Raw genomic sequence first — 14,125 nt, 5'->3', positions numbered from 1 at the left:
ACCCGAATCAAATAAACATGAAAATGCAGTAACTAGGAAGTGATCCTAGGTCGTTTCCCAACAAGCAGTGATAAGCCAAATGTTCATAATATACTTGCAGTAACAGTAACGATGGGGGGGTTTGGTTGTTTGGTAATCAAAGAGCAGAACAAATAAAATGGAATACGAAACTACTAATTTTAAAAACGGGTTGTTTCCTCTGATTCAGAAGCCACTCTCTTATCCTGGGTTATGGAGAATTCGTCCCTAACAGTCAACCACTTAATCCAACCCTATTTCAATTTACTAGGCGAAAATCAACTTAGGGTTTTCAATACGTGATTAGGCACCACATACACCAGTTAGCCCTTCGTCCATTAAGCATGAACGCAAGTTAGGCTCAGAGGCAATTAATCGAACACGAAGCGTGCACTGATTAATATTCACGAAATTGGGATAACTGGTGAAGGGAAAACTCCCAGGAAACCACATTACAAACGAAACCTCAAAGAGAGTTGGGCTTCGTCCTCAAAAGGAAACAACACCAGAAAATCTAGCCTTCCATGGATTCAAACAGAAAACGCAAATGAAACATGAAGCAGAAACGTAAATGAACAAGAACGTAAATGAACAGAAACGCAAATGAACAGAAACGTAAATGAAAGTAGAAGAAGAAGCAAGAATGAACTCGTAATTATAAGCAGAAAACGGAAATTTGCATTAAGAACGAAAACTGTAACAAGGGAACAGAAAAACGTGAAAACCTAAAACCAAAGCTCTGAATAATGAAAATAACATAGCAGAATAGAATGCACTGCACGAATCCCAAGGCAGCTATTTAAAAAGAGTCACTCAAAGTCACTGGGCCCTATTACAATACTCTGGCCCAAAACGAAATAAACACTGAACAACATAAAATAAAATTGCGAAATTTCCTAATTAGAAATTAGCTAAGGTAAGCGCTGCTTTATTTGCCCTCTTCAAGTCCACAACCAAAATCCGGATTAAGCCCAATGTTTCATTAATTCCTGAAATTAGATTAAAAACATCAAATTAGCTAAATGAGCCCAAATAATAAAACTGCCTAATTAATTGACAATTAAGACCAATCAATAATTAAAATGGTGCAAAAAGGGTTTAGAAAATAGAAGAAAATGATGGCACATCAAAACCCCCCATACTTAGCCTTTTGCACTCCTGGGCAAAATGAAACAAAGAACAAAATCCAAGGATATGAAAGGGAGACAAACAAAAACATTCACATATTTCTTAATGAACATCAAGGAATGAAAGGAATGGGTAACATCTAACATAAGGAGATCCAAAAAGTCAAGACATTCATGAAAATCATCCAAGCAACCCAATCATGGCAAAATAGTTAATCAGCTCAAGAATGAAAAGTGATAAAGCCTCACAAGATATACACTCTATCTCTCAAGTGTCTAGGCTACTATTTACCCTCAAAGCACCCATGAAAGCAAACACCACATAAACTTGGCAAGATTCTAAAATTGATAATCAACCCATAAACACAAGCACATGAGGATCAAAAGGTCTTTTAAGGTTGTAATGGGGCCAAGGACAAGGTATGGAGAAATATGGAATAAGTGGCTAAATCCCAAAGGAATAGAGGAGCAAAGGGGAATAAGTGCATATTAAGAAAAAAATAAGAAAATAAAAAGAAGATAAAATTAAACATGAAGAGTAGAACCAAGAGTTTCATCATTCTTGTGCCATTTAAGATCTTATTCACTCAACTTTATTGCTTTTCTTTTTCTTTTTTCGATTTTTTTTTTTACTCTTTAGCCTTTGAGAAACAACATTTCATTCAGCATGTCCAACATTTAACCAATATACAATGTACATCAAGTATGGCCCAAAATACATCATGAAGCATAGCCAACAAAACAAAAACCCCCCACACTTATTCCCAAAACAATTCCAAAGCTCCAAAATTCCTTAAGGATATGGTAATATCATGGTTTTTCACTTAAGGCTTGTAGTGAGCTTCAAAACAAGGAAAGGGAAACAAGGCTCAAAAGGGCTATCAAAGGAATTAATTCAAGGTAAGTCCATTTGGCTAGAAGCTTATAAGAACAAAATTGCCTTAATCATTTCCAAATATGCATGTGAATTAGGACGCATCAACAAGAATCAAGCCAAGGCTATTGTGCAAGCAATCAATGGGGCAAAACACACCAAATGATTATAATGATGGATGGCTCAAATTCTCACAAAGGTAAAATCATCACTTTCAAATTGAGCTTTCAAAACTATCATGACATGTAGAGAAGAATCAAGGATTTCAAGTCACAAAATGTCAAGAACTTTTATTTTCAAAACAATTACCCATTTCTTGAACATATCCTATAATTCAAAGAAAAACATGCAAAGTCGTACGTGCACATGAAATTGACCCAAAATATTAAACTGAAAATCCGACGAAACTAACAACATTAACAAATTAACACAACTAACAAATTAACAAAACCAACAAAACTAGCAAAACCAAAGAACACTCCCCCCCCCCCATACTTAAACAACACATTGTCCTCAATGTAGCACAATTAAAAGATTAAAAACAATTAAATCATCAAAGAGAATCGGACAAGTGTAATAAAAGCAAAGAAGGAGATAGGAAAAGAAAAACTCCCTAAGTCATGGTGGAGGAAGAGTAGGGTGGAGTAAGGACGTCTCTTCCACCACTACGTCCACTAAAGAAGGGTTCGTGAGGAATGGCTTAAGTCGATGTCCGTTGACCTTGAAGCTCTTGTTTGTGGAGTCGCTTTTGATCTCAACTATACCATAAGGAAAAACATTAGTAACAACAAAAGGACCAATCCACTTAGACCTCAACTTACCACTCATGAGTCCAAGCCTAGAATTATACAATAACACTTTTTGCCTAACCACGAAGTCTTTTTTAACTATCATGCTATCATGGAACTTCTTGGTCTTTTCTTTGTAGAACTTGGCATTCTCGTAGGCTTCTAGGCGGATTTCATCTAACTCACTCAGTTGCAACTTTCTTTCCTCACCAGCTTGATCCATAGAGAAGTTGCAAGTCTTCACTGCCCAGTAAGCTTTGTGCTCAATTTCCACTGGAAGATGACATGCCTTTCCAAAGACAACCCGATAAGGAGACATTCCTATGGGTGCTTTGTAGGCAGTCCGATGTGCCCAGAGAGCATCATCAAGCCTGGTACTCCAATCTTTCCTGCTTGGCTGCACAATCTTCTCTAAAATTTGCTTGATTTCTCGGTTAGAAATTTCTGCCTGTCCATTGGTCTGGGGGTGGTATGGTGTGGATACCCTGTGTACCACCCCGTACTTTTTAAGCAGGGCATGCATTGTCTTGTTGCAAAAATGGGTTCCTTGATCACTAACAATTGCTTTAGGTACTCCAAACCTGCAAAACAGATTAGACCTGACAAAGTCTGTGACAACTTTAGCATCATTAGTTCTGGTGGGCTTGGCTTCCACCCATTTTGAAACATAGTCAACTGCAAGGAGAATGTAAACATAACCAAAAGAGACAGGAAAAGGACCCATGAAATCTATACCCCAGACATCAAACACCTCACAGAATAGCATAGGTTGCTGAGGCATTTGTTGTCGCCATGTAAGTATATTTCCTGCTCTCTGACACTGCTCACAAGTGCTGCAGATCTTCCACGCATCTTTAAAGATGGTGGGCCAATAAAAACCACAATCAAGCACTTTGCGAGTTGTCCTTTGAACACCCAGATGACCTCCCGGTGCGGAATAATGACAGAACTGCCGGACTGAGTCAGTCTCATGATCTGGAATGCACCGTCTAATGACTTGATCACTGCACAATTTCCACAAGTAGGGGTCATCCCAAATAAAATGCTTAGCATCACTTTTAATTTTATCTTTTTGGGCCTTAGATGCTAAGGGAGGAAAAACAGAGGCAACTAAATAATTGACAATGTTAGCAAACCAGGGAGTAGAAAGAGAGTCAGAAATACTATACAATATATACAAATGATCATCCGGGAAATCATCCCGAATAGGTGAATCTGCATCAGAGACACGTTCGATCCGACTCAAATGATCAGCAACTAGATTTTGTGCTCCGCTCCTATCACGGATCTCCAAGTCAAACTCTTGGAGCCAGAGCATCCATCGGATCAACCTAGGCTTAGAATCAGCCTTCTTCAACAAGTACTTTAGAGCTGCATGGTCAGTATAAACAATAATGCGAGTACCAAGCAAATAAGATCGAAATTTTTCAAGAGCAAAAACTATGGCTAGAAGCTCTTTCTCAGTAGTAGTATAATTTGCTTGGGCAGCATCTAAAGTCCTAGAAGCATAATATATCACCCTGGGCAATTTATCAATTTTCTGAGCAAGGACAGCCCCCAATGCATAATTTGATGCATCACACATAAGCTCAAAAGGGGCTGTCCAATCGGGTGCCTGGATGATGGGGGTGGTAGTCAACGCTCTTTTGAGGCAATCAAAAGCCTCTTTGCATCTATCATTAAAGTCAAACTCCACCTCCTTTTGCAACAAGTTGGACAGTGGAAGGGCTACTTTGCTAAAATCCCTTATAAAGCGCTTGTAGAATCCTGCATGACCAAGAAAAGATCGCACCTCTCGCACACAAGAGGGGTAAGGCAATTGTGAAATAACAGAAATTTTTGTAGAATCTACTTCAATACCCTTATTGGAAATAATGTGGCCTAAAACTATACCTTGCTCAACCATAAAATGACATTTTTCAAAATTTAGAACAAGGTTAGTTTCAATGCATCTATTCAAAACTTTTTCCAAACTATTCAAACAACCATCAAAAGAGGATCCATATACAGTGAAATCATCCATGAACACCTCTATGCAATTTTCTAAAAAATCACTGAAAATACTAATCATGCACCGTTGGAAGGTACCAGGGGCATTGCACAGGCCGAAAGGCATCCTCCTATAGGCAAAAGTGCCGAAGGGGCAGGTGAATGTGGTCTTTTCCTGATCCTCAGGAGCAATAGTAATTTGCATATAACCAGAAAAACCATCAAGGAAACAGTAGTGGGATTTACCTGCCAGGCGTTCAAGCATCTGGTCAATGAATGGCAGGGGAAAATGGTCCTTTTTGGTAACCTGGTTCAGCCTCCTATAATCAATGCAGACTCTCCAACTGTTCTGCACCCGAGTAGGAATTAGCTCCTCCTTCTCGTTTTTTATCACTGTGAGGCCAGTCTTTTTCGGGACTACCTGGACGGGACTCACCCATTGGCTGTCGGAGATAGGATAAATGATTCCAGCTTGCAAAAGCTTGGTTATCTCCTTCTTCACTACATCAAGAATCACCGGGTTGAGTCTTCTCTGTGGCTGTCTTACTGGTTTAGCTCCATCCTCTAAATTTATTCAATGTATACATGTGGATGGGCTAATACCAGGAATGTCCGCCAGGGTCCAGCCTATAGCCTTCTTATGCTTCTTGAGAACTGACAACAACTTCTCCTCTTGCTCATCAGCAAGGGAGGCAGATATAATCACTGGAAAACTCTTGCTATCATCCAAGTAAGCGTATTTTAAATTTGATGGCAGAGGCTTCAATTCTGGTGTGGTCGGCTGGACAGTGGTAGAAGGAGATGGTTTCTCAGCCTTTACCTCATAATGAAAGTCAGAGGTATGTGTACTTCCTAAAACATGGTTAGTCCTATCTGACTCTATAAAATCAATCTCAAGAGGTAAAGCACCACCACCAGGCATGCAATCAATATCACTCTCAGATTCACTCTCAGCATCAAATTCAGACATATGATCAAGTACAATTTCAGACTCAATGCATGAAGCGTGAGAGGCATGCAGATTAGAATAAAGATCAGTCATGTATTCATCAACAACATGGTCAATTATTTCAGCACGAAATACAGAAAGATCTTCAGATGGGTATTTCATAGCATCCAGAATATTAAAATGAACAGTTATATCACCAAACTCCATGGACAGTGTGCCTGCATAAACATCTATCTTAGTTCTAGCAGTTCACCAACTCTAACTAAGACATCCTCTATGAAACCTGCAACACTTCTATTAGCTAAATGATTACCACATCAGTGAACAGGGAAAATCAGTTCACCAACTCTAACTAAGACATCTTCTATGAAACCAACAGGATAGGCAACACTTCTATTAGCTAAATGAATTACCACATCAGTTGACTGCAAGGGACCTAGAGATAGAGAATTAAAAATCGACAGAGGCATAACACTAACAGAGGCTCCTAAATCTAGCATGGCATTGTCAAACTTACTATTCCCTATAATACAAGGTATGCTGAATGTACCTGGATCTTTGCATTTTTCAGGAATTTGAGGAACAGATTTACCAATCAATGCGGAGACATTTCTGCCCATGCTAATCCGTTCACTTCCTTTAAGCTTCCGCTTATTAGTGCACAGCTCCTTCAAGAATTTGGCATATCTTGGAATTTGCTTTATCGCATCCAACAGAGGTATGTTTACCTCTACTTTTCTAAACGTTTCCAAGATCTCTTTCTCTGCCTCTTCCATTTTTTTGTTGGAAACTGCTCTTGGAGGGAATGGAAGAGGGGAAATGTGCTGCTTCTGCAAATTAGAATTACCTGTGGAAGAAGATTCACCTGCACAGAAATTGTTAGGTAAATTTTTGTCATCACCTTTTTCTGGAGTAGAGTGAAGTTTGGCAGGTTCATTTGCAGATGAGGAAGGTGCTACGGGTTGAGGTCCTTGACACTGCTTTCCCGACCTCAATCAAATGGCACTGACATTTTTGGGATTTTGGACAGCTTGAGAAGGCAGCTTGTCAGAATTCTGGGACTGGTGTTGATTCAATTGGGTAGCTAATTGTCCCATCTGATTGGTTAAGCTCTGAATGGAGGCTCTAGTCTCTTGCTGAAACTGCATGTTCTGCATAGTCATTTGCCTCACAAGTTCTTCGAGGGAAGGTTGTGGAGGGGCCTCAACTGTTGGCTGTTTCTGGGGTTGTTGCTGTTGTTGGATTGGTGGAGGAATGTATGGTCTGCTTGGGCCAGCAGCATTTTGGAAGGAAGGAGCAGACTGCTGTTGTTGTTGCTGAAGGCTGGACCATCTGAGGTTAGGGTGATTCCTCCATCCAGGGTTGTATCTGTTGCTGGAAAGGTCATAATTGCTCTGCTGTGGTTGATTTTGCTGTTGAGGTTGAGGATGTCTATTGTAAATATTTGCAGCATAAGCTTCAGGCTGCTCAATTGCTCCAGGTTGCTGCATGGAAGGGCAAAGGTCTGTATGGTGGTCAGTAGAGGAGCACAAACCACAAACCCTTGCGACAAGTACAAATTTCTGATTCAAGGCCAGCTGGGTTACCAAGTTGACCAACGCATCCAGTTTGCCTTCAAGCTTCTTAGTTTCAGATGATGCAGATGGGTTTGTAGCTACCTCATGCACTCCTCTAATGACTATGGCATCATTTCTGGCACTAAACTGCTGGGAGTTGGAGGCCATCTTCTCAATTAAATTTCTGGCTTCAGCAGGAGTCATGTCTCCAAGGGCTCCACCACTGGCAGCATCTATCATACTTCTCTCCATATTATTGAGTCCTTCATAAAAATATTGGAGAAGAAGCTGTTCTGAAATCTGATGGTGGGGGCAACTGGCACATAGTTTCTTAAATCTCTCTCAGTACTCATACAGGCTCTCTCCACTGAGTTGTCTAATACCTGAGATATCCTTCCTGATGGTTGTGGTCTTGGAAGCAGGGAAATTTTTTTCTAAGAATACTCTCTTAAGGTCATCCCAGCTCGTGATGGACCTTGGAGCAAGGTAATACAGCCAGTCCTTTGCCACTCCCTCTAATGAATGAGGAAAAGCCTTCAGAAATATGTGATCCTCTTGGACATCTGGGGTTTCATGGTGGAGCAGACAATGTGAAATTCTTTCAAATGTTTGTGCGGGTCTTCACCTGCAAGGCCATGAAACTTTGGAAGCAAATGAATCAGTCCAGTTTTAAGAACATATGGGACATCCTCATCAGGGTATTGGATGCACAAGCTTTCATAGGTGAAATCAGGTGCAGCCATTTCCCTTAGAGTCCTCTCACGAGGTGGAGGTTGTGCCATGTTTTCAGAATGTGCAAAATCAGAATTCTCAGAATCAGAATGCTCAAAATTATAATGCTCAAGATCAGGATGTTCAAAATCACCAATAACAGAATGCACAGATTCACCAGTTATGGAATGCTCAGAATGATCAAAAGGTATAAAATGATGCCTAACTAATCTATGAAATGTCCTATCTATCTCAGGATCAAAGGGTTGTAAGTCAGATGGATTGCCTCTAGTCATACACTACATTCAGCATGCACACAACTAGTTGCCTTGTCATGTAAATAAGGGTGTAGGTTTGAACTACAGCTACCCTCAAATGATATCCAAATGACTTGAAATTTTGTGAGCAACCTTATAAAATGATGAGAAGATAGCACAAAAAATTTCAGACAAAAATTCAAAGTCTAACTATCAAAGCTAAAATTGGTAGGTTAAGAAAAATAAGTGAATAAAACTTGAAAAATAAAAAACTTTTGACAGAATCACTTTTTTTGGACGATGGAGCCACGGCGTAGGAAATTTTTTTCTACCCCAAATGCATATATAATAATTGCGATTCTGATAACCGGAGCAAAAGTTATGGCTGTTTGAAGTTTTGACAAACACAAAATTTGCTAGTTTTTTGGAACTTTCAAATCTGACCAAACTAAAGGCTCTAGCTATTTTTCTAACAAAATATGGATTAAAAGAAGTTACCACAAAAAAATTCAGCCAAAAATAACAACCCTAGCTACTAAAACAAAAAATCTCAAATAATTCAGCATGGGTGGTCGCTAAAATCCGTCTCTAATTGATTTCTACTACTACTCTGTTTTTGCCGCAAGCACAATCTTTACAGCGAAACACCCAAGACTGAAACAGGGGAAACGCTTAATGGGAAAACTGAAACAGAACACACATTAAACAAAATACCAGGACACTAAACAACACTAACACACATACTAACACAATACTAACAATTTAAACATAAAACACGAAAGGACACACAACACTAGCTAGCTATTATGAACCTTTGGACACTGCTCCCCGGCAACGGCGCCAAATTTGATCGAGGCCATACCCGAATCAAATAAACATGAAAATGCAGTAACTAGGAAGTGATCCTAGGTCGTTTCCCAACGAGTAGTGATAAGCCAAATGTTCATAATATAATTGCAGTAACAGTAACGATGGGGGGGGGGGGGGTTGGTTGTTTGGTAATTAAAGAGCAGAACAAATAAAATGGAATACGAAACTACTAATATTAAAAACGGGTTGTTTCCTCTGATTCAGAAGCCACTCTCTTATCCTGGGTTATGGAGAATTCGTCCCTAACAGTCAACCACTTGATCCAACCCTATTTCAATTTACTAGGCGGAAATCAACTTAGGGTTTTCAATACGTGATTAGGCACCACATACACCAGTTAGCCCTTCGTCCATTAAGCATGAATGCAAGTTAGGCTCAGAGACAATTAATCGAACATGAAGCGTGCACTGATTAATATTCACGAAATTGGGATAACTGGTGAAGGGAAAACTGCCAGGAAACCACATTACAAACGAAACCTCAAAGAGAGTTGGGCTTCGTCCTCAAAAGGAAACAACACCAGAAAATCTAGCCTTCCATGGATTCAAACAGAAAACGCAAATGAAACATGAAGCAGAAACGTAAATGAACAAGAACATAAATGAACAGAAACGCAAATGAGCAGAAACGTAAATGAAAGTAGAAGAAGAAGCAAGAATGAACTCGTAATTAGAAGCAGAAAACGGAAATTTGCATTAAGAACGAAAACTGTAACAAGGGAACAGAAAAACGTGAAAACCTAAAACCAAAGCTCCGAATAATGAAAATAACATAGCAGAATAGAATGCCCTGCACGAATCCCAAGGCAGCTATTTAAAAAGAGTCACTCAAAGTCACTGGGCCCTATTACAATACTCTGGCCCAAAACGAAATAAACACTGAACAACATAAAATAAAATTGCGAAATTTCCTAATTAGAAATTAACTAAGGTAAGCGCTGCTTTATTTGCCCTCTTCAAGTCCACAACCAAAATCCGGATTAAGCCCAATGTTTCATTAATTCCTGAAATTAGATTAAAAACATCAAATTAGCTAAATGAGCCCAAATAATAAAACTGCCTAATTAATTGACAATTAAGACCAATCAATAATTAAAATGGTGCAAAAAGGGTTTAGAAAATAGAAGAAAATGATGGCACATCAATATGAGGATGGGTATTTGTTATCAGGATGTAAAAAAAGCAACAAATGGACATGAGGTAGGCGTCGTTTTTTAAATTCTATTGTATACATATCTGCAATTTATTAGTAAGTCTATTAATAGAAAATAATTAAAGTTATTAGATATGATTGTGTGGTTAATATTGGCAGTGTAAAATAACAATGTCACACATAATATAAATTCAACAAACTTAGAATCAACTTACATGCAATAACTTTGCCTAGCATGTGATTCTTTGTCAGGTCCATAAGCATTTGTTCATACTTTAGTTTGAAGACTCTGGAGATTATGTCTGGCCTATCTGCTGCTTTCAGATTCAATGGATTCAGCAATCTATGGATTTCAGGCCAGTTTGGATTGCAGGTTAAAGTAATAAACAGTTTTGGGAAGCCCACATGGCTACATATGGCCATACCATCAAAATAAAGTTGATCCATATAGCCCGGACAGCCAACAAAAGTTGAAGGCAAAATGACTCTTTTACCTTTATTTAGGCCTCTCTTACTTCCATCATCCAATGACTGTTGTAAGCTACAAAACTTGTCAACTCAAAGTTTTTTTTGGTTGTTTCTGATGTAAGAAAGCCTTTCTGACTCAACCATAGTATAGCCATAAACAACAAATTGTTGGAATAGTCTCCTAGAATTCAACAAAGTCATAGATTCATTTGATCTGTATTGTAGCCTATAAGAAAACCACTCCCTCATTGTAAGACGATTTCTTTTCCTTTTCTTACCATCTGATCGACTGCTATGTAGAATATCAGGTCTATATCCATCTTCCCCGTAAGGAAATAAGAGAGGGTATTGTAGAGCTAGATAGCTAGAATGTAATTCATGGATCCTTTGTAGTTGTCCATGCTGAGTTTCAATAATAATATCTATTTTTGAATTTGCATCAAAATCGCCTACTATTAGTGTTGCAACTTCAGGAACAGTAGGTACATTATATGTACAACCATCTTTCTCACGATTAGCAATCAATTTCAACTTGATATTATTCACTTGAACATCTTGTAATCTATCTCTAGTCATCCTGAAAGTTTTTGCATGCATGTTGTATTCATCTAGCATCTCACTAAGTTGTGAAACAATGTGTTCTTGAATTTGATTATGTGGACTGCTGGCCAAAATAAACAATTATATATACGATGATTGGAAGATTAGTAATAAAGAATAAACAATTGAATTCTGTTTAAATGTAAGACTGTTGATCAATGTTGTGCATTTATAATAATAATAATGAAAGACTAACTACCTTATTGCATTAATCCTATTCTGCACTTCATTTTCTGTGTCAACGATATACAATTGTGCAAATTTTGGTTCTTTCCCAGGCATCGATAACATACTACCTATTCTATGACATGGTTAACCTTGAATTCTTATTGTAAGAGGTCCTCTTGAATGATTAATTGATTTGTCAAACTTAATACCAGCAGAAGTAAAGGCAAACATCATGTTATATGTCCTTATGTTCTGTTGGTAATTTTTACTATCAGATGTACCATGATCATACAAAGTTGGTAGAGATATTTAGGTGGATTCTGTAACAATGGAAGTTCAACCTTGCCATTTCCACAACATAAACTGAATCTTGGATTTGTAGTTCTTTTATCTTTTGAGACTCTTTCATCATACCACATATTTGCATTACAGTGACTACACTGCATGAGTTGATCACCAAGATCAGAATATCCTGAAATAATTTAATGATATATGGCAAAGTGAAGTTGGTCATTGAGAATGTTTTAGGAAAACATGTAAATTGAAACACGATAAACAAAAGCAGTTTTGTAGAGTGAAAGATATTCGACAATGAGCTAATAACATAGTGTTTATCAATATTAATCGTTACCTTCTCTATTAATTGCGGGCTCATTAGCTGAGGACATATAATTTTGGTTCTCAGGTGAAGAAACTGAAACACAGCCCATGAAAATTGCATTTAGATTAGATTATAGCATTATAATGTTGAAAATTAATTTGATAAAGTCTATTTTAATTGGTACCTTGTGTTGATTCAAAACTCTCATCCTCTGATGAATCACGAATATTGACTAAAAAAGTGAATAGAATCTAAGTTTAGTGGAATTTATTTAATGTGGAATGGATTCACATAATATTGAATGTACCTTACAGTTTGCTTGTCCTTGTGTGAAAAAAATTATGGATATTGTATTACTAAATCAACAAACTAATTAAAATTATTAACTGTAATTTGGAACATAATATTTTGAATTGCTTACAATCAATATTCTGAGCCTGATCATTAACTTTGTGCTGCCTGATACCTTTATTCTTTATCCTGGCTTGCGCCGTATCACGATGATTTGCATGCTCATGGTTATCCATTTTCTTGATGGTTGTTGTTAATCTTGACTGAGTTATAAAATTTTCACTGACTTCTTGTTTTAATATATTACAATACATGCAAAATTAAAATTGCAGAAGTCCATGGACATGCAGAAAAGGAATGCTATTCCACTAGAACCAAGACATAACTTGACTTGTTGACTAAAATTATCAATGTTGACACCTGTTAAATGGATCATACTTTGATAAAAATGATTAGACATGCATGTATAGCCATGATTATAGTCATGGTTTTGACGGCCACATTAAAACTTGAAAAGTAAGTAATCAAAAGTAAGCATGAGGAAAAACACTAAAATTATGAATGCTGACAGCTAATTAAATGCACTAAATTGATTAGACTTGCATTTATAACCATTATTATACCTATGCTTTGGCGCCATTGATAAGAAATATGATATCGAAAATGTTATGCATGGCAGAATTAGGATGTCAAGCTATACAAAAATTGTTTTTTGTTTACTTGTTATATTAATTGTACATCATATTGAGACATATGATGAAAGATGGAGTAAATTTATCAAATATCCGATTCTGCATTTGCGAAAGAAAAATCAAGCAAAAAATGCTATCTAAATTGAAAAATCATGCTAAACGATGATTGATAATAAAGAAACACTTAATTACATATCATTGATGATCCAAGATCATGTTTCTCAAGACTCCAAAGCTGATACTTTTGTCTTGGTGTGTATATTCTGCTGTTAGAAAATTAATCAGATATGAATGCTGATTTAGTTGTGCTAGTGATCAATATTTCCTGATCATCATTTCGAACATTTTAATTTGTTTCCCGTGAATACTTTATGCTCAGACAATTAAGGATGCACAACATAAAATCAGATGAATTAATCAGATATTAATGGTGATTTAATTGTGCTACTGATCAATATTTCGTGGTCATTATTTCTAATATTTTAATTTGTTTCCCATGAATACTTTCTGCTCAGATAATTAAAGATGCACACCTTAAAATCAGATGGTTTAATGGTCGGTTAAAACTTTAATTGAATTTTAACTTATCATCATTGTGAAGAACATGTTTTCTGAACTTTCTGTCTGGCAATCTCTAATTTTTATTTTAAAATCTTACTTGTTCTATCTCTCACGATATATTCCAATTCACAACATTTGTATAACTTAAGTTCTTTAAAGATGGCTTTATAACCATTAATATAAGCATGGTCTATCGATAGTTATTTTAACAATTGAACAAATAAGGATTTTGAAATATAGTGCAATAGTTAAGGTGACATCGGATAAGCCACAGAAATAAAATGCCAGGATACTCGCATACGAAATAAGATTAAAATTTAAACAAAAGTTCTGATCAGAGTTCAAAAGCAACACCACCACAACAAAAATAAGGTAGAAGCCAATGTACAATATACAAATACTAAGGGGGAAAAATTGTTCAACACAACTTGGAAACAACCAAATGCACTAAAT

At 37.2% G+C, this 14,125-nt stretch overlaps 1 non-coding gene across 1 annotated transcript; it reads left to right on the top strand.

Annotated features, from left to right (window-relative positions):
* The first annotated feature begins 7,599 nt into the window (after positions 1-7,599).
* Positions 7,600-7,706, top strand: LOC113000055 (small nucleolar RNA R71). The gene has a single exon (XR_003265326.1). It is a non-coding gene; the product is annotated as a small nucleolar RNA R71 (small nucleolar RNA).
* Positions 7,707-14,125: the final 6,419 nt, after the last annotated feature.

Source organism: Glycine max, chromosome 17 (assembly GCF_000004515.6).
Source record: "Glycine max cultivar Williams 82 chromosome 17, Glycine_max_v4.0, whole genome shotgun sequence".
Taxonomy (NCBI): Eukaryota; Viridiplantae; Streptophyta; class Magnoliopsida; order Fabales; family Fabaceae; genus Glycine; species Glycine max.
This window is presented reverse-complemented; position numbering and strand designations above follow the sequence as displayed.